The following is a 6,000-nucleotide window of genomic DNA, read 5'->3' as shown; positions in this document are numbered from 1 at the left end:
AGAGCACGGTTGGCTTTGTACGATGCGAAAGAGGTTCAACACACATACAGAATACAATACTTTCCGAGCACATTATGCGTACCGAACCTCCAAGTTCCTTACCCTACCCTGAATAAGAATGTGTGCGGAGTACAGCTCCTTTTTAAATCCATTGCTGGCTGACAGCTGTCCCATGCTATGCAGCTCCCAGGGGGAGGGGTTATTTACCATACTTCACCACGCTGGTCAGTGTGAGTTTGGTGATGGCAGGGGGCTATAGAAGTGCATTACAACCATGTACTGAATATTGCTGCACTGATGGCAGGGGGCTATAGAAGTGCATTACAACCACGTACTGAACATAGCTGCATTGGTGGCAGGGGGCTATAGAAGTTCATTACAACCACGTACTGAATATTGCTGCATGGATGGCAGGGGGCTATAGAAGTACATTACAACCACGTACTGAATATTGCTGCACTGGTGGCAGGGGGCTATAGAAGTTCATTACAACCACGTACTGAATATTGCTGAACTGGTGGTAGGGGGCTATAGAAGTGCATTACAACCACGTACTGAATATTGCTGCACTGATGGCAGGGGGCTATAGAAGTACATTACAACCACGTACTGAAAATTGCTGCACTTGTGGCAGGGGGCTATAGAAGTACATTACAACCACGCACTGAATATTGCTGCACTGATGGCAGGGGGCTATAGAAGTACATTACAACCACGTGCTGAATATTGCTGCACTGGTGGCAGGGGGCTATAGAAGTACATTACAACCACGTACTGAATATTGCTGCACTGATGGCAGGGGGCTATAGAAGTGCATTACAACCACGTACTGAATATTGCTGCACTGGTGGCAGGGGGCTATAGAAGTACATTACAACCACGTACTGAATATTGCTGCACTGGTGGCAGGGGGCTATAGAAGTGCATTACAACCACGTACTGAATATTGCTGCACTGATGTTCGCCACGTGAGAGCCACACAGCAGGACAATGCTATACTGTACAATATTGAAATGATTCTCCTACAAATACTAAACATTATTGTCTTAACAATCAATACTACTTTTAACATGAACAATAACTAATAAATGCACGCGTAGTAATCGCCGTGCTAACCCTTAGCGCGCAATGTGAGCAGAACTTGTGTTGTAAGTCGTACCCAGTCCATTACCGCGCCACACACTCCCATTAACAAACCAACGACATTTACTGAATGTCCTCCTTCTTTACACGGCACAACCAGACAACACTTTGCACACCGAAGTGTCCAAGCCGCGTGCTGAGTGAAGCAAACCCCATTCAATTCTAGATTTAAAGCTTTCGTGACTGCTAGGATCCATACTCTTTGGTTCTATTGGGTAAAGTCACGTAGGTGAAAATTGTTATTTTATTTTCACCTACGTGACTTTACCCAATAGAACCAAAGAGTATAAACCCCATTTACTCTGCGCTCAGCGTTCAACAAAGTTGAACCTGGCTCGCCCTCACGCCTGCCCATCTCTCTCCGTCTCTCACCGGAGATTATTCCATTGATCGTCTTCGCCTTGCCGTCCAGATATCCGTGTGGATTATCCGTGAGGGTAGTTAAAGGTCGCGGTTATTCGGAGAAGTTTTTTTTATTAATTTTCCCGCCACAACCGCCGCGTCGCCAACGGCCGCTGAAGGCGATGTCCGAGACGCGCGGCCTGCGCATGCGCACTGAGGGTTGAGAGAAACCTGCGGGGAGGGGCAGCGGGGGGCGGGGAAGCCGCCGCCGTTGGCCACACCCACATTCTGGCCACGCCTATATTGAACCGACGTCACGGTGACATCATTCTGGGTCGGACTTTATCGTGGGCTGGCTGTGCACGCGAGGAGCTCCTGACTTCTGACTCTGAATTCGAGAAAAAATCAAAGATTCACGATGTCTACCTTCGTCGAGATAGGTAAAGTTTAACGTTAGTGTTAGAGATGTGTGTTTGTGTTAAATGTTGAGCCTGTGGACAAAACTGCTGGGGATGTGCCAGATGTCTCCATCTAACGTTAAGGAGGTTGGAGCCTGGATAGTGCATACCAGGTGTTACAGGCTACATGATGGGAAGCAGAAGGCATTCTAGTAAAATAGGTTTTTGTTTGTACGTTAATGCTCCTCCTTTTCCTTTACCAACCCATACTCACCGGCATGGTGAAGTATGTGCAAATAACCAACACGATTCGTGCGATCGTCAAGAGGCTCTCCAGCAGGGGATTGGCAAAAGGCCGTACAGGAGCAGTTTTGTGAAAAATCATTGATTCTTTCATAATGTACATCTATGATTTATTATTATTGTTCATGTGGGTAACCTCGGCGAGGGGGGAAGCAAGGTCGGGAAGAGCGGGGGATGGGGCCGCTTTTGACCACGCCCATATTTAGGTGACGTCACGCCCTTTTGCTGTGACGTCACTATAGCAGGGAGTTATCCTTGGCTGGCTGTGCATGAGGAGCTCCCGAGTTATAACTCACAAGATCTGAGATTAGACCAAAGATTCATGATGTCCACATTTGTTGAGATAGGTAAAGTGTAATGTTCGTGCTATGACGGGGCTTTGGGCCAGTTTTAAATATTGAGATCTCGTCAGTGTTTTAATCGGACGCTCAGCAGGGTTTGAGCCAGGATAGTGCATAACAGGTCTAAAAGTGTGGTGTCGGGCTACATGGTGGGCAGCAAAGGGCAGTCCATCAAAATTGGTTGTACTATACATACTATACGTCTTCACCAACCCACATTAACCAGATTTGTGAAATGTGGATTTGAAGCTTTCGTGACTGCAAGGATCCATACTCTTTGGTCCCTTCACCTGATGAAGGCCACTTGTTTTGTGGCCGAAACGTCGTGATTGTTGTCCATTTTATTTATTTATTTTTCCCTACGTGACTTTACCGAATAGAACCAAAGAGTACATATGTTATCTCCCGCGCAATATGGTATCTCCCTCGCAAGATGTTATCTCCCGCGCAAGATGTTATCTCCCTGACAAGATATTATCTCCCTCACAAGATGTTATCTCCCTGACACGATGTTATCTCCATGACAAGATATTATCTCCCTCGCAAGATGTTATCTCCCTCGCCTCGTATGCAGGAAGTCCGTGAGTTCGATCCAAATTGTGACGCCTGTAATATTTGGAGTTTGCGTGTCTCTCTCTCTGTCTTCTCGTGGCCGCGTGGATTATTCCCTGGGTCCTCCGGTTGTTCCTTTAACATTTAGAATCAACGTGCTTTCAGAGTTATTTGGCTGCTATAAATTTCCACGTGATGCGAATTATTTTCCACCTCGCTACCAAGCCGTGCCAGGGCAGTGCCGAGCCAGCCCCGTGTGGCTCTCAAGGCACCAAGTTATGTTTCCACTGCGGAACCCGAGCCGTGCCACGGACGTCACGTGTGACGAGCGCGTCGAGACGCATGTGGGTGGTGTAGTGCAGTAATTTTTTTTTTTACTCGGGGGTACGCGGACCCCTGGGGGCTATGTAGCAATGCCCCAGGGTGTACGTGAGATAATGTATAAATATGTGAAATCATATCGGACATGAGTCATTGGTGAATAGTCATGTATGAATCGGACAATGTAAAGTAACTACGATACAATTTGTATCCACGTGGTAACCTGGAACGATATGAAAGCACTTTCTAAACTCACTGATCGTACACAATGTGGGTTTACAAGAGCAGCCAGGAAACTAATGACGTCTCGCGTGCAGAGCTTCCGTTTAATTTGTTTTTATTCGCTTGCAGTTACTAGCAGCTGGTTAGGATATACCTCTCACAAAGTGGACAATTGGTTAAAATATTGACGTTCATTATTCACACGTTGATTTCTCAGAACCACGTTGGGTCAAGGGGGGAGTGGGGGGGGCTACTCGGTTTAAACTAAATTCAACAACGAGGGGGGGCACCGGTAGCCAACAACGGTTGAGAACCACTGGTGTGGTGTGCGCTGGTGTCCTTACCGTGCACTCACCGAATGTCACGCACAATGCACGCGTCATTATCCCAGCCCCTGGCCCTGCTTGGCCCCAAGCCATATTCAGACACCACGTGAGGTTAGCGTATCCCGGTTTTTGGTTCTAGCGCAACATGGAAAACGGCCAGTGGAGAACCAGGCAATAGAAATGTGGGAGGCACTGTTGGCACGTCCATATAAAACTGCACATGTTATCCCGTGGATACAAAATGCAGGTTAAGAGGAAGAATCGAGGCACGGTGATAAAAAAAAAACGTGATAACCCAGCAGGGTTTGAGCCAGGATAGTGCATAACAGGTCTAAAAGTGTGGTGTCGGGCTACATGGTGGGCAGCAAAGGGCAGTCCATCAAAATTGGTTGTACTATACATACTATACGTCTTCACCAACCCACATTAACCAGAGTGGTGAAATGTGGATTTGAAGCTGTCGTGACTGCAAGGATCCATACTCTTTGGTTCTATTGGGTAAAGTCACGTAGGTAAAAAATAAACCAACAAAAATCACGACGTTTTGGCCACAACACAAGTGGCCTTCTTCAGGTGAAGGAACAGAACTGTCGGGACGACAGCACTTCAATTGAAATGTGGTCAAGTAACCACCATGATCTGTGTGGTCACGGGGAAGCTCTCGCAGAAGCTGACAAGCTTCCATCTTGGCAGTAATCATGTTGCCTCTTTTTTACTCTCAGCGTCTCTGCAGCGCTTGCCGCGCTCGCACTCCTCGCCCCATTCACCCCCACCCTCCCCCTCTCTGACTTATTTAACTGCCCTAACCCTGGTTTCTCTCCCACTTCAGTAAAACAGTTTCCTTGCTGTGGTTGTCACACCTGATGATGAGTGCTTGTGTTGCATTCGAAACGTCGTGATTTATTTCTATTTCTATTTTTTTTTCACCTACGTGACTTTACCGAAAGAACCAAAGAGTATAGCTGACAAGCTGTCAGGGCAAAAATGACTTTGCATATTCCAACTAATATTTTTTGCCCTGGTTTGTGTCTGACCATGCTGGGCACGGCTTTGTTAAAGTGTACGATATTCAATGGGGTAAAAGTCCCCTAATGGTAATACAACTTTATACCACAGGTGTACTCACACTGGAGCAGCGTCGACATTTATGAGAAAGCTTTACACATGAGTACCATGTGCGGTTCTTTACCGACATTCCCATCCCTGCACCTGCCTCCCCTGTCCCTAATGCAATGAACCCTCTACCCCCACATTACCTATGCAGAGCTCGTGGAGAGAATGAATGAGGAGGAGGGAGCGGAGGGGCATGAGGCTCAGCCTTCAACGGTGCCGCAAGACTTTTCGACGTCATCATTTCAATCTACCCTGGCCCAGGTACGATGCGGCACAACGTGGATTTGCACTGCCTATAAATTAGCTTGGCTAATGTCAAAGATGGGAGATTCCTGGTATTTACAGATTTAGTTGTTGTTTGCATTCGCCAACTAATGGGCCCCAAAGTGTAGACATGGCTGCTCATTTATAGATTTGCAGCCTTTGCAGCAGTGCGTTTTGGTGACTATACTGTGCTGATGAGTCCGAATGAGGATTACACCGGTCCACAGTTGCATATCACTGCATAACTGCTGCTGTTAGTCTGTCACATTTGCTCAACTTTATTTTGATGGTGGTTTAAGATAGCATTACCACAATGCACTTTAGAAAATACTGATGTTTTTTGTATAATGCACAGGGGCTAGATGCTTTGTGTACACATTTCTCCAGGTCTCTGGTTTCCTCCCATAGCTAAATGACACAGTGTAACTGGTATTGGCCAAATGTACCAATGCTGAAAAAATACATGCAAATTATTCAATTGGAATTAAACTAAGCAACTTCGTTCTCGACTGCAAAAAAACAGAACTTGGTAGGACCCTCCTTGAAAATAAAAATGTAAACTCATTGAGGTTTTCCTGGGTAAACAAGTACATCATCATAGCAATAAACAACTTGCATACAAATAGCAGATTAACTTATGTCCTGATACATGTATCATGAGCTTATGAATAAATA

Source organism: Petromyzon marinus, chromosome 64 (genome assembly GCF_048934315.1).
Source record: "Petromyzon marinus isolate PM22_M1 ecotype Great Lakes invasive population chromosome 64, UKy_Petmar_22M1.pri1.0, whole genome shotgun sequence".
Lineage (NCBI taxonomy): Eukaryota > Metazoa > Chordata > Hyperoartia > Petromyzontiformes > Petromyzontidae > Petromyzon > Petromyzon marinus.
Note: the sequence above shows the minus strand (reverse complement) of the source record.